At 26.2% G+C, this 16998-nt stretch overlaps 1 protein-coding gene across 2 annotated transcripts in view; it reads right to left on the bottom strand.

Moving 5' to 3' along the window:
- LOC142321896 (uncharacterized) overlaps window positions 1-16998 on the bottom strand; it is a 160331-nt gene that overhangs the window by 72168 nt on the left and 71165 nt on the right. The gene's annotated exons all lie outside the window — the stretch shown is intronic.

The raw sequence follows: 16998 nt of genomic DNA, 5'->3' as shown, positions 1-16998 counted from the left end.
CCTAATTCTTTTTTTTACACTATACAGAGTTGGATGCACATATGTTCACTGTAGATTTTATGAATGGTTCATTTTCAGTCTTCTGAACGAACATGAGATTGATATGGTGTTTGTTATCTATGTAATACATAAATGAGTATGAGATATTAATTTATTCGATACACTGAAAATAAAACTGAACTTAATTATAAATACCTTAGTATTTGATTTAAACAAATTATGAAGAAAAAAAGTACAATTTTTTAATAAAATATGAAATTTAATTAAATGCTGTGATTATTCATTTCTGAAATATCAGTAAAATATAAATAATTGTTTTTACGGATTTATTGATTTGCCAATAAATTTCATATACTTGTGAAAATTGTAGCATGAAGTAATCTGTAATTTATTGATAAACGTGACCGAAAATATAAATTTTTAGAAATTTGTAAAATATTTAATATTTGTCTACAGTCAAAAATATTATATTAATAAAAATCCAGAATCAGTATATATATGAGATGAAAGTGTTTCATTGTAGTACAGTTAGAATTAACCAGTATATTAGCATTTTTCATTGTATCTTTAAACCAACAATACTGTTAATATTGTTACAACCATATGTTGAATGAAAATAAGTAATTTAACCCTAATTCACTATTGTCATTATATATGGTGTTTATATTTCTTTCAAACTCAAAAATAAACACTTTGAAAAACCTCACCTGAAACCACTGAAATAGATTAAGTTTTTAATTTAAAAATTAATAGCTCTGTTTAATTTTCAAAAATAAATTTGTAAGAAATATAGTGCATTTATTTCTTCAATAAATTAATAAATTGCATATCAATTGAATCAATAATAGCTAATGTAGTAGCTGTAATTTTAACTTCAATTATTAAAAAAAGAAAAAATTACTGTTTTATCATGAACAAAACTAAAACATAAATTCTTTAAGATAAATGTTTAAATTTATTTCATGGCTTGTTTTGAATCCTTAGGTGTGATCCCATTATTCTGAATTACTGGTAATATAGTTCTATATCATTTCCTTCTGGTGTTTAATATATTATGAAATCACTCTAACCAGTTTACTGGGATTGCTCTTGACAGTTTATTAGTGTCCAGTAAAAGCAGAATCTTATACCTTCTATTGAAAAAAGACTATGCTAACAAGTGCCAGGAATTCATGTATAGTAAAAAAAGCTTGTTTGTAAAAGTTGTTTCATTCAGATATTCTTTTTTGAAAATAAACAAATCTATAAGAAGAGATTATGTAAATATTAATATTAACAAAAATGAAATATATAACTGTAAACTCTATGTAAAATTTATAATTATTTTATTTTATTTATAGTAAATTTGTTAAAATTTTCAAAAACATCAGTTTAATAAATTTCCATATAAAGAGAATGAATTTTTGTATTTTTATTATCTTTTCTAAAGAGTTAATAACATTTCTGTAAAACATTGTAAAATTATTTCCTATAAGTAGAGAATTTTCCCTTCTGAGTTATGGGAGGGGTTATATAAACAATACATTGTTTTACAACAGAAAGGCATAGATTAATTTGTTGATTTATATTATTTGTCGGTCTATTTTATGGGTGTGACATATGTAAATCATTTCATTTATACATGAGTCACTAATTAGAAAAAATTTCTTTGAAAGTAATGATGTTCACTATAAAGCCCTTGTGGTGAACAGATTGAAGGTATCTCTTGTACAGTTAAATATCACCTGTATTTTGGTAAGTTTGGCATAGTGAAATGTGGCTATAAAGTTAACTCAGTGAAGAAAGTAATAGGAAACTTTGCTCCTCATTTTCATTACAAAGTCTGGCATAGTGTGCTTTTTATTCTTAAAGTTTGCTGTCATTTTTGGAAGTGATTTATGATATAATCATGTCAGGTATGCTTCAACCATTACAATAATGGCTCGAACGTAAAAACAAATAGTAATACATTTATGGTCTGCAATGAAATTTAATGTATATTTTAGTGATTTTCACTGATTTGAAATCTGCATAATCAGGAGTAAAAATATCCTGGTACATTACAATATTGGCATATCATTTTGGCACATTACAGGTACAAATCATGGATTAACTTATTTTATAATTTATGTTTTCATAATTTATTCAGGCAACTGTTAGAGTAGATATTTAATGTACGTAGCAAACTACCATAATGACAGTCAAAAAAATGTTTTTCTTAAAAAGTAGTAATATCATCATTTTTAGTCCATTGTAATTAAAGTATTAACTGCAATATATTAACAATAAATCAATCATGAAAACCTGACATCACAATTCAGTTTTAAGTTAAACTGGGATAAAAAATTAAATTTATCAGTAAAATTATTTCTTCAATGCTGATTTTTTGTATAGCAATTTGTGTATCTCTTTAGGTAGTAAAGTTTATTCCAGCATACAAATAAATTCCACTCAAATAATAACTCTGTCCTAAAGAAATAGCTTCAGAAGAGTATTATGTGTGAAAATATTTCACATTTACACACTGAATAGAATGAGGCTTTTCAGGATTGTGAAAGTGGAGGCACAGAATGGATCTGAAAGAGTTATGTAAATTTAGGAACTGAATTTTTATTCTTGAACGATAATGGTTGTTTATTGTATTAACTTTATCATGAGTAACAATTTTGTTTTCTTATTTACTTGAATATGAAACTTAGTACTCCTTTTTCAAACTATGGGATCCTGAACCACTATTTTTTAATGTATTCTCTTAAAAGGATTTTGTGAAAGAAGGTTTAATTTTATTAATAAAGCTACTTAAAATTTATTTTTATAAATTCAAAATTTATAATTTATTTCTACATTAAACAAAAAATATTTATGCAATTTTTACCATAAAAAAGGGAGCCAGTTTAATCTTATCTGTTCAATTTCTTCTTTATATACATGTGTAATAATTGAAGAACTAATTGTTTGCAAAATTTTGAGAAAATTGATCCCAAAAATCTATCTACACCACTCCTGGAGATACTGACCCCAAAATTTTACCAACAAACTGCTCCATTTATTATCATATGCTTGAGTCTCTGTATAAAAATTTCATCAAAGTTGGTTTATCCAGTCAAAAGTTATTAAGATTCATACGTACGTACATTCCAACATTATCCTCACTTTTTTTTTTTGTTTTTTTGGGGTCCCAGAGTCATGAAACTCAAGAAATGAAAAAAATCTTACCCTATTTTTTGACTGATTACCATACTTTCCTTCTCGCAGCATAGCTCTAGAGATAAGATGCCAGAAAAGTAAAAATGAGTTAAGAATTTGTTAGAAATATGGAAGTCTATATGGTGTATTTCCCAATAGAAATTAAATATACTTTTTATTTTTTTAAGCATGTGTGATAGTGATGGATATCATACTGAAATAATGTATGATAATACTGGAATAATGTATTACAACTGAAAATATACTTTATTATTATAATAAGTGACAAGCAAGTATTTGTCAAAAAAAAGAATACAAAATGTGTACATACCAATAAAAATGTTATAAATTAATTAAATGGAAAAAAATAATCATTTTAGTTTTTGTTTTTACTTTGTTAAAATCTATTGTCATTGTCAATGTTAAATAATGTCAAAACAAATATTTTGCAATAATTTTTTATTTCTTTTATAAATCGTTTTTGAAGACAATAACACCACACTAACAATTCAAAAAGAGATCAGTTGCATTAGAATATCTATCATTCTGTATTCTGAATAAATAAGGTATTTAAATAATTGAATAAAATTGCAAACATGGACATCACTCTCAGTTACAAAGTGATTTTTGGAATTTTATAAGATTATTTTGTTACTGTAATTTTCTAATTAGAATAACATTGATTTTCTTTTATTTTGAGGATAGTGACTCTGGCTTCGGCCATAAAATATATGAATCTATTATATTATATATACATATATATATATTTCTATTTTTGATTTGGTTTTATTATTTTGCCTTTTTTTTTACTTATTTTAAGCTTTGCTTTGATTTTTGGTTATTTTTTATTGTTGTTTATTTTAAATTCCAAGTTGTTAAGCGATTCATAATATACATAACCTAAAGAATTGATTTTTTATTCTGTTTTATATTCTGATCAACTTTCCTAAAGGGTTAGCTGATAATGGATAATACAACCATTGTGAATACATACTTTCAATGGGACAGCAACTGAGATATTGACTGATTAGTTTTATTTATTGGAATGAAAGAGAAGATATGAATCTAAGTAAAGTAGCTTTATATTTAAACAAAAAAAAAGAAAGTTGTTTCAGATTTTTTTTATTTATTTAATTCCATTATAAAAGAAATATAGTGTGATTATGGTGAGAAAAAGAACTGTTAGTTCTGAAAAACTGAGGTAGATGCTTGTAAAAGTGAAGTACTAGAGGGAAAACAGCAATGGCGGATGGTGATGGTGGCATTTTAATACACAAATATCCAAAAAAATACAGAATAGCAATGTTGTCAAAAAAGAAGACATAAAAAGGATAGTCGAATCCCCTCTTATTATATAAACATGGAAAATCTAATGCAGTATACTTAGGGGAGTGGGAGGAATATGTAAGCAAATTATGAAAACCGCTTTTGTTTATCTATGGATTAATATGGGAGGATTTATTTACATTCTCACTTGTTTTTAAAATTAAAAATTGATTAAATAAAATAAAAACTAGTTCATCTATTTTTTTTTTTAATATTAAGTAAATAATAGTTATAACTATAATATGTAACTGATATGAACAAACATAATTGCAGTCTGTTCAAGTAGTGAACAATAAGTAACCCCCCCCCCCCCCATGACCCTATAAGATGGTAATGATATATACGACTTGTAAATATGAGGTGTAATCTTGTAGACTTGTAGGTACAATGTTGTAGAGACTCAGGCTAATCATTCCTGAGATATGTGGTTAATTGAACCCCAACCACCAAACTCCACCGGTATACACTGCTTACTATCCAAATTCATATAAAAGCAACAAACCTTTACAAGGATTCAAACCTCAGAACTTGGGATTCAAGAAATAATTTGTATGTGAACAAAATATTGAAATAATCAAAATTCTCTTTGTAATTTCTGTTTAATTATATGGGTTTTTAATATTAACTAATTGGTGAGGCATGGGAAAAGTAAATAAGATGAAGAAATATTTTTAAAAAATTAAGCCTTTTTTTTATATATATGAAAAATATCAGAAGTTATTAATGAAATAAAATTTCATGCACTTTTCATTTTAAAAGTTGTGTATGTATTATAATAGGCATACAAGGAAGTCATGTGGTATCCACATCAGAATTTTTTCACTTTTTCACATATGATGTGAAAAAGTAAGGGATATCAACTTTAGTTTTTATTGGCTAACACCAACCGGTGTATAATTTGAAGTAGTCTAATTTTAGAAAATAAACAAAAAAGAAGATTTAGAAGACTAAATAGGTAAAATTTTTTTTTCCACGGAATAATTTATCGTAAGCCACAATTTTTGTTGTTGGATTCGACTTTCAATTGTTGAAATTTAATCCTATACTACAATTTAAGAACAATTTAAGAATATATTTTTGTGTAAAAAAATGTTAAGAATATAATTTAGTACTCATTAAGTAAATTTTATTTTAAATAAAAGTTAAATAAAAAGTATATTAAATGAAATATTACATTAGAAGAGTGAAAAGAAAAATCTTTCTTGTAACAAATTTTATTACTATTCTAGATTTATGAGCACGAGTTAAATCTAAAAGTCTGATTAAAGCTGCTTCAATAGTTGGGATTTTTCCATGTTTCATTGATCTTAGCAGTCATTCAAACAACCCCTCCTTTATGGATAACTAATTTCCGCTTCCGGTTCTACTCATTCTACCCTTCAAACCGGTGTCAAAAAATAAGTTACTTTCACAGAGATTAATAGTTTTTAATAAACTTAACGAAAAATCTGCCAACTAGTGGCCAATACTTATTTAATGGATTTTAGAGTTAATTTAGTAAAAACCATAAAAAAAAATCTAAAAAATTGTTCGTTTAATTATTCTTTTAATAAACGTCAATGTTAAAGAAACAAATATTAGGTCAGTATTAACAGGATAATAATAATAATAATAATAATAATAATTATCTATTTGTACAGTAACAACATGTTTCCGCCCACTTACAGATACCGATGGATGATAATGAGTTTTGTAGCGTGTGAAAAATGCCATGGCTGACCGGGATTCGAACCCGAGACCTCCTCATAAAAGGTCGAGATGCTACCATTTCACACGGAGATTGATAATAATAATAATAATAATAATAATAATAATAATAATAATAATAATAATAATAATAATAAAATAAAAAAGCAAAAAGAGTTATATGTAAACTATCTGTTACTATTAATAATAAAAAATCTATTATCTGTAAATCTTTATATCTGCCACTAAAAATAATAGAGATTTCTACTAATAATAGAGAAGAATACGTATATGTAGAAGAATTAAAAAAAAAGATACTGCAGTAAAAAAAAGAAACATAGGCCATTGTACATTTTTTAAGTATTTCATTTAATTGATTAATTAATTAAACGTAGCGAAACATTAAATTTGAAAGGATTTAAAGAGTACTTATATAAAAATAAAAAAAAAAAATCAATAAAATCTTCTTTTGCTTAATCATATGACGACTATGGCCCTTAACTCTTCTTAAAATCCAGTTGAAATGTTGGGTTTTTAAATTTGGTTTTTTATTAAAAATTAACATTTTTCTTGTTCTCCTAATCGTCTTAGAATGTTCTCTTTTTAAAATTTACCCAACCTCTTCTCTAATATTCAACATTCTTTTAAAACACCATTTCAAAAGCTTTTCAGCAGGATTAAAAAAGTTTTAATGTAAGAAATAAGACTTAAACAAAGTTACAATATTACTTAAAAGATTTATGGTACTAGAAATCGCTAGTAAAGATAAGGAAATAAAAGAATCCAAAATTAACATTTTTATATCAAAAGCGTGACCCGTAAAAATAGCCCAAGACTGTAGCACTACAAAGCAGCCCCGACAAAATAGTCTATTCTAAAATAGCCTAAGACTAAATAGCCCCGAAAAATTTGTTTATTTAACGTTAATTAGACGAGGTTAGCGAGCGTAGGTTATATTTGGCTTAAATTTATACTTACTTTTTTTTTTTACGAGGGTTTCTCGTAATATATTTTCCTTAGAAATTAGTATCGGGTGATTTTTTTTTAATTTCTTGTATCGTTTCGACCCCAGCAATGCTAAACTCTGTTTGTACATATAATCTTGGGCTATTTTAGAATAGGCTATTTTGTGGGGTCTGTTTTGGTCTTCAGCTGTCTTAGGATGGTTATTTTGTCGGGTACCATCAAAAGACCTAGTATGCATGATAGGTTATTAGAGTACTAAACTGTGTAATTAAATTTAATTTTTCGGGACTATAATATTTACATATAGCCATTTATATACAATATACATAAAATACGATACGACATGTTGTACATTTTATAAAAAAAAAAAAAAAAAAGTAAATAAAGTTATAAATAATAAATAAAAGCACAGAATAGAAAATTTTTAAGTGGTGTCTAGTATCAAATATATAGGAGAAACAATAAAACAACAGTAAAAATAAATATAATACAGTAACATACAACGAACAAAAATACAACAGTAGAACGGCAATAGGAAACAGAAGAAACAAACTGGATAAGTTACGTTTCCTTACCAAAATTATCTAGAATAAAAAGAACCTCAAAAAGGTCGTCAAAGTCGGATATTACGTCACATTGATGAGACCAGACGTACTTTAAGGAAGTGAAACGTTACATTTTACCGACCTGGAACCTGTAAAGAAAAGAACACTGAGAACAATCCTAGGCTCCAAGAAAACAACAGAAGGATATAGACCGAAATCCAATCAAGAATATTATGAAGAAATAGAGGATTTTTGAATAAACGATAAGAAAAAGGAGACTGTTATTCCTGGACCATGAGGACAGAATAGACGAGAGAGACTAAATAAATAAAGATTTTTTAAACTCTGGGAACAAAAGAGAAAGAAACCATGGGTGTTTATAATAAATGAAGAAACAATTACAGAACTTAGGGATCAAAGAACATGAAATGAAAGATTTTGTCTATTCAGACAAAAAATAAACAAGTTGAGTTTGGAACAGCGAGGAAGGGAAAGAATCACATCAAAATGAAACGGTTAAAAAGAGAAAACCAAATGCGCGGAAAGAATAAAAGCATATTGGAAGAAAAGAAAAAGAAACCGGAAGAAATGGTATTTGCGTGATTCGCAGTTGGCCTAGCCGCAAATATAAATAATTAAATAAATTAAAAAAAATCCTTATTTAAAAAAAATATATACACTGGTCTATAATATATAGACAATATAATAATACTCTACATCATATCTAATATATAACAATACCGGAAATCAGTATTATTTCTGTAAATTAAAAAGTATATCAAGGAAAATTCTTATTTAAAGGGAAGTTACCCTATTTCAATAATATAACCCCCTCTAACCACTGTGTAACTCAACCTCTGTATACGATTTTATACAGTCTGGGAATCTGGTTACTGTTGTAATCATAGAAAAGTGAACATGCGCAGTGTGAAGCAAAGAATAGTCGATAATCGTATCAGGCCATGCATCTCCCTAAACCATTACTGACACGAGGGGATGAAAAATATATACGTGAATTTGCGCTGAAGTTATTGTTATTCAACAAAACATTAACAAAAGAAAATTTTCTGTTTTAATAATTGTCGCTATTTAATAAAATATTTTGTAAAATGCTTTATAATTGCAGTTTTGTGATGAAAATCAAAATATAATTCAAGATTATTATAACATATTTCCTTTATATTGAATAAAATTTTGCTTTCAGCATAGCTTTTTTATACTTTATTTATGGTTTGTGGAAATGAGCCGGAGATCAAAAAAAATACTAATATGAGTCCCTTCAAGATATAGGAAACATACTTGCAAATGACCATGAATGGAGGAGAAATATAAGATTATGGGATTTTGTTTCAACATTATTGTATTAAGGATGTAATATGAGACTTTTAAGATTAGTGTTAATAGATCATTTTTATTTTTTAACTTTATTAAAGAAACCTAAAAGTAAAATAAACTTTCACAGGTTATTTTGGATTTATAATAATGCAATTGATGGTGAGACGAAGACAAATTTTGAAATGAAGTTTTAAAATTATTTTTTTTTATTTTTAGGAAATAGCTTTTATACTATGATAAATGTAAATACGAAAGAAACGTAGCTTTTCCGTACAGATTCATTGCAGAAATGATCATGTCCTTTCTTTACGTTCTTATTACGAGTAGTAATATTTATTTAATACGATACGAGATTTTTCTATTTCTTTTTTCCGTAACTTTAAAAATATTAAATGTTGATAAATTCTAAAAAAAAAACTATTTTTTCATTCCGTTGTAAATAAATTAAAAGAATGAAGTTTTCTTTTTTTCTCAGACTTTATCATTATAAAAAAAACCAAAGTAAATACATTTCCTCTTTGAAAAGTATAACTCCTGATTTGAAATTAAATCTCTTTTCATAATCCAATAAAATATTATATTAAAATATTTCTCCTCGTTGTATCCACCCAGAGTTCGTACAACCATGTAGGTAACAATTACAATGTAATTGTAATGTATGTAGTTTACAATTTTCTGAATCTACGATAAATTTAGGAAGAAACAATTACAAAAATAAACGAATAACTTGGTTTTTGAAACTATGATTATAGATGTAATGGCTATTTTTTCTTATGTATATATGTATTAAGAAAATAATTTAATCATTAATTTAATACTAATCAAGCAATTCTCACTAGTTTTTCTTTTTATTATTATTTTTATTTATTTTACTTGAATACTTTAACATTTTTAAATATTAATTCTTGAGTTTTAGGGAGTAAAGCAATCAGAACGAAAACAAGAGTAATCCAAAAGGAAACTTGCATCTTTTATGTCGATTCGGTACAAGAACTAGTTCACTGAATATTTCAGAGGCCGTTTTGGTTATTTTCCTTAACGTATTTATGTTCCAGGATACTAAACCCTGAAATGTCTCAGTTGTAAGTGAATGTTATTATTCAACTGCCTTAGGACTAAAGAACAGAATTAAAGTCTACATAGACATCTTTTCCAGAGGATTTTTTTAATTAAAAATTCTTATCAGAAAATTTGTTTACTTGTATGTTGATTGCGCTATGGTAAAGAATTCCTCCTTTCTTAGAAAATAGACAAAATTCTATGGCTAAGCCTGTTTTTCAAATTTTTAATTTTTTTACCTTTTCCAAATTTTTATACAAATGGAGAAAATCATTTGATAGTGTAATTTTAATATTTGTGCACCCACGTATGAAATTTTGAGCTGAAGAAGAGATTGTTAAGTTTTTATCTTTAATTATATGCTGTTCTAATTAGATCGATAGTGTCGTTAAATTCTGATTTTCTTTCATTTTTCAAATTTAAATATTTTAACCTATTTTTCTATTATTCTCGTTCAAATTTCATTAAAAAACTTTAGCTGAGTAGATGAAAAAAGTTCAAAATGTCCAGGTTTTATTTTTTGTTTTTGGACGATATCTAAGGACTTTTTAATTAACTTTCATTATTTACCTTAGATAATAATTTTTTATCAGATCGTTTAGACATCAGCCATAAGAAGCTGAATATATTTTTGTCTCTTATAACTCTAATGATTCAAGTAAATCTGCTCTTTCTTCTCTGTAAGACTGTACACAATCAATAAAAAACGAGATTTGAAATCAAATAGCATAATCTTTATTTCCCTTTTATTCAAATAAATCATTATTTAGCGCAATGGAACATATTTTTCTATTCTGAAAATTTTATATAAGTTAGTTCAGTCTTTCCTTTTTTTTAAGTAGTGCGCGTTCAAACATATACGTGAAAGTATCCAAAAACCCAAAGCCATTCTCTGGGTTTCGGGTTTAAATAAGATTTTTATAATAGTAAAATAAATAAATAATATTTCTATTTTTTTCGTATTATTTAAATTCAGAATGATTATATAGAAAGATGCACAAAAATCTTTTTTTTATACATTGGTGCAAGTCTTTTTTAAAAATTAAACATAAAGAGATCTTTTTTGTGTGAATTATAAATTATCAAAATGAAAGATTATCTAAGTGTTTTAAATACAAAAACAAATTTTTAATATACTGAAATTACAAATTTAAAAATAAATAGATAAATAATAAAAAATATTTAGATAGATGTGATTTATCACATCTAAAAAAAAAAATGGATAGATGTGTTTATTATTTAAGTTTCCTTAATTCCATACAGATTAAGTTTTGAAGTTTTGAAATATCAATAGATATAACAAGACAATTTAATAAATCTAATTTATTAAAAATTATCTAATTCATTAAAAATGATTTAATAATATTTTATTTTTACCCGAAAACCATCGTGACTAGGACAAAATTTATTGGTATTTTTTGGAATAAAAAAGAATCTTATTCATTAATAAAGATTAAAAGATATTCCAAAGCAAAAATCTAATTTGTAGGCTGTAATAAATGTGTTCCAGTTATTAAACTGGCCTAGAATGGAAATAATTGAAAAGTCAATCAGGTGACTCACGACAAGAATGTTGTATAAACCTATATTACATTATAATTTTATGAATGTGCTTTATATTATAGTCATCCATTGTACTTTTCTACAAGTGAAAAGACACTAATATATATTTCAGATAGTTGAAATGTAGCAGTTATATAAACTTACTTCCTTCACCAAATAAGTGTGAGACCAGAAAAATTAGTTTTTCATATTATATCTAAAGGAAAGAGGAAAATAGTACGAAATTCAAATTATTTTAAAAAACATTTTTAAAATTTTTATCACGTTTAGTATTTAAAAAATGTTGACTTATACATATGTATTTTTCTCATTAAATAAACGATTATCATATAAAGCTCGAAAACCTGAAAAAATGGGTATGGAAAAATCTGATTTAAAGAAATTTTTTTTATAAGGTTAAAGTAATAATATGCAATTAATTATTGTACAGTATAATCTAAATTTATCAGCAATTAATAAACAAAAGCATTGACTTTTATGTCTGTTGAAGTAATAGAAACCTATAGTAATATAGAACACTAAACTAAAATCATATTTATTATGAATATTCATGCGATTTAGCTATATATGAAAATAGTTTTAAATCTGAAAAGATTATTTAAGATAAAATTGAAAATGTTAAAGAATCACTTGAAGAAAAAAAACATTAAAAAATATCTACTCTATTATATAAAATATTTTGAGAATTGTAAATTTGGATTGAATAATTTTTTATTATTAATTTACATAAATTTTCTCTGCTCATTACAATTTATTATTTTACTTAAGAAAGGGTACATTAATTTGTTGTTTTAAACGACTTCAGCCTTACATGTATGTAAATCATCTGCTGTAAATCGGTACCAAACACAGTTGATTTCTAAAAGAGTAATTATGTTTATTGTACAGTCAATTTCCCGTACTGAAGCGATTGAAAGTGTTGCTTGTTGGGCCGATCTTAAACTTCGAAAATATAGCACACTGTTTCTCACCACTACATTCGGATCGGTGAATAATTTTACGGGAAACCGCTTCACCTTATCATTTTCACAAATAAGCCGGGCCGGGATATGATTTTTGTGAGTGTTTAGCGCCTCGTATCAAATCATCTACGATCGTTAGATTAAGGCATTCAACATAGTTAAAAAAAAGCCATGATTTATTTAATAGGAAACCATTATAGTTCATCAACCATCTGAAAGCGCAAGATAACTTTTTTGTGCTTAAAAGCTGATAAAGTATTTATTTAGGATAGAAATAATTAGATATATATACTTAAAGTTGTTTTAATTGTAAATTTTAATGGACACTATATAACATTTAAAACTTCGGTTTAGTAAAACTGAATCTTTTAATGGTAGTCAGTAAAACGTAAGTTTCTTTTCAGTATATCGAAATCTTATTTTAAAACCTAATAATTTAAATTCAATCGCTGAGTTAAATGTAATTAAACAAACTATAACCTCATATTTTTTTTTTTACGCGTATTTTGTTTAAGCAAAATATGATGTATCCATTCCAATTAACAGTACATAAACATAAATAATAATGTGTATTTTATGATTCCTTGAATTTATTTTTTTGTAAAACGTAATATGTTATATATCTTAATAATTTATCTTCTTTGAAAAACTGAACGACTAGGCTGTAATAAAAAGAAATAGGAGACATAGACACCCTGCGGGAATTTCTTTGTAATCATCATTGTTCTTTAGCGGAATTTCACATTTTGCATGTTAAAGTAAGAGGATAGTTGAAATCTTCTCTATTTTTATAACAATTCTTATGGAAGTATACTATATTGCAAAAAAAGTTTTTGTTGTTGCACTAATAAAAATCCATCTAAAACATAAATATTAGTTTTTTGAAATACAAAAATGCTGCCCACTTCAATAAGAAAAGAGAAATATCATTAAGAAATATGTTTATTCCAATATTTGTTTAAAAAAATATAATGTTATAGATGTTTTTTCAAGATTTTTATTTTTCGTATGTGATTATAGGCTTGATTATCAATTTATTTAAATTATAATTTTTTAAATAAACTTATTATTAGATATTTAAATAATATGTTACGCTATAAAGTAATGTGAATGACCGCGCACGCGTAGATAAAATTTCATTCAGGTATCCATAGACCTACTTTTATATGCGTATACGCACAACACAAAAAAACACTCACACATGTAAACACGTTAACGAATCAACTACAGATGTCAGTAAAGCATTCTTAGTTTTCTGGTATATTATTCTGAGGCCGACAATGTAAAACATTCTATTTTCGAACATATTTAAACTTTAATAAAGATCGTTTAAAAATTTTAATAATTATTTTCTGTTACCATTACTTTATTTAACAATTTGTATCCAAATATATAAAACTGCAGATAGTTACTTGTAACTATTCCATTTTGATTTTAATTATTTGAAGCAAAAAAAAAAATTTTCCACACATACTCGTACAACAAATTATTACTTTAAAAACATTTGTGCATTACTTAAAATAAATAAAAGCGAAGTTTAAACAATGAATATTGCTTATTTTTATATTAATAATAACAAAAGAGGGAATGGAACAAACATACGGTGTTTTTAACTGAAGAATGAATACGGGTAAGTATTTAAATTATAAAAAGAAAAACTAATTCGTATATTTTTGCCTTCTTCCAACACTTTTTTTATGTTTTCATCACTAACTGCAAAATAACATGTAGATATTTAAAAAATAAATGAAGATACATATAGCGCCTGATCGATAAATACCGCTGCACTGCAGTAGTAGCAATCAATATGACATGCAAGAGAATAATATTTAAACGGGTCACATGACACGAAAAACTGAACCAACCTGGGCTGTGGTCTCTGTGACCATGGCGTCACCGAGCTCCTAGACGTTGGAAATTTCTTACACGACGGAACGCAGATACGAGATAACACCACGCGCGCGAATTATAATCAGAAACCGGACTGTCTTGAAATCCAAGTGCTCCACCCTCAGAGCGGGGGTTGCTCCAGGTTTGCCAACTTCAGCAACATCAATACTCCCAAACGACCTTTATACACCACAAGCCTTTTCTGTGACCTTTTCCATATGAAATAGTCAATATATCATATAAGTAATTTGAAAAATATAAAGAAAATAATTAATGCTTCTCTCGATTTTTAATTAATGTGTACAAATACATTTGTACATATACCTTTAACTGTACATTTTTATGTTCAGAAATTTTTTTTTAAATTTCATAATGTTTCTTCCATAGATGTCAACAAAAATTATAATGTTAACTAAAAATGGTATTGTCTTATTATCTTTTTTTTATATTTTAGTTTTATTAAATAAATTATTATTAATTAGAGTAAAAATAATAAATTTGACTTCATTTATGAGTAATATTACATCTTAATTACAAAAAATGATTAAAAACTTAATGAAAATTTAAATAATAAAGTTTACTTTTTCAAATACAAATTAAACCAAAAGTAAACAGTTTACGGATCTTTATTAATATTAAAACCACGTAATTAATTGCGGGCAAATTTTAATATTTTTCGATAAAACAGTCTTTTATCCAAAACTGTCAGTTTAAATTGTTGTCAAAACCTGATATATTGGAAGATATTTATCTGAAATAAATAAAGTGATGCTCAGGTAGAATTTTCCTTATTTTTTTTTATAATATGTTATTAAGGGTTTCCTTTTAATAAAAGGAAGAAGATTATTAAAAACATCGATAAAGTTAAGCTGAAATTACAAATCTATTTTCACTGAGCTGTTTTTTCACCATATTTTTTAATATTCTACCTTTAAATCATCTCCTAAAGTAAAAAAATCAAGTTTTAATTTTAAAAAAAACTTCTGATCTATGCTAAAACTTACAGTGGTTTAAATTGAAGCTTGTAAACTTTACGGTGTGATTATTAATTTAACAGTGATAAAAATTATTTTTTTGCAACTTAAGTTTATATATAGATGATGGGTTAATCTGAAATTTTAGTAAACACCAGATATAAATTAAATTATCGTGTCATCTGACTAAAATATATAAATTTTATACTACCTTTTTATATCTAATTCGTAATCTTATCTTTTTAGTATTTTAATTTTTCATGTTACTGTATTTAAGACCTGGATTTTACTACCGACAAAATAGCCATTTTTAATTCTTACATGTTACTACTATTTGTAGTTAAAGCATATAATTTAAAGACTTCTTCACAAAAACAAATATCTGCCAAGCAAAAACAATGCTCATGAAATATACGAGAAATTTAAATCATTTGTACGGTTCAATAGTAATTTATCTCCATTAATTAGTGGACGGTTTATATTCTATCAAATTAAATTATTATTGAACATATGTACGTATTTAAAAAAGGTGTTTAAAAAAGAATCATAAAAATCCTTTTAAAAAATCGTATTTACGTTTGAAAAGTCATCGTTTACGTTTTTTAATGGTATCCTTAAAAAAAGGTTTATTTTAAACAGCAGGTATAGCCTTTGTTGATTGTTGATGGTGAAAAGATACATTGAACACAGCTTCTTTCAAAGAGGTTCAGCGGGTTACTATCTTGCACGCTCTGTCTCTCTTTGTATATACACAAACATACACATCACACAATATTTTTGTTAATAGATAAAATAAACATTTTTATTTTCTAATGAAAAGTAATGAGTAGTTTTGAAATAACTAATTTATAAAATAAATTAATAAAATTGAAATTATTATCTTTTCATATACATATACAATTACACTTATATATTTATATTTTTCTTAGTTTAATATCTGGGTATTTAAACTAATCGTATTTAATTTTATTTAAAAAGAAACTAATAAAGTACATTGATTATACGTACATCACAATCAACATTAAAATAGTAATTTATGGTAGGATCATATATGGATCTTAGACATTACGTGATCATCCTATAACCGATCTTAACTGTTAATCCGAGCTGTGGATGGTTTTATTGTTGTCAAATTTGAACGTACTAATTTATAACCGGCTGAATTATTAGACTCAATATCAACTTTTCTCATGGTTGTTGGATCAGTTATTGGGGGCTGCCCCTGGTGATGAGGTATGCCCACCAACTTTGGTTGGAGGTTAGTGGGGAAATAAAATACTTAGGTGGACAAAAACCAGTGAACCAGTCAACAGCTTTAAAGGCGGAAGAGGAAAACTTCCCAATGAATAAAATAAAATCCAATATTTAGTTCTGTAAGCTAGAGAAGAAGCAGTCTGTCTAGGAGAATGGAACTCTTAGAAGAAAATCCACTGGTACTCCAGGTTGGGGGTTAGGCGTGGTATTAGCAATTCCACCTTTGAAAAGATAACTGCTATGAAACCAAAGGATGTGCCCCGGATCATGATT

This window comes from Lycorma delicatula, chromosome 3 (assembly GCF_047948215.1).
Source record: "Lycorma delicatula isolate Av1 chromosome 3, ASM4794821v1, whole genome shotgun sequence".
Lineage (NCBI taxonomy): Eukaryota > Metazoa > Arthropoda > Insecta > Hemiptera > Fulgoridae > Lycorma > Lycorma delicatula.
Note: the sequence above shows the minus strand (reverse complement) of the source record. Positions and strands in the feature narration are given on the sequence as shown.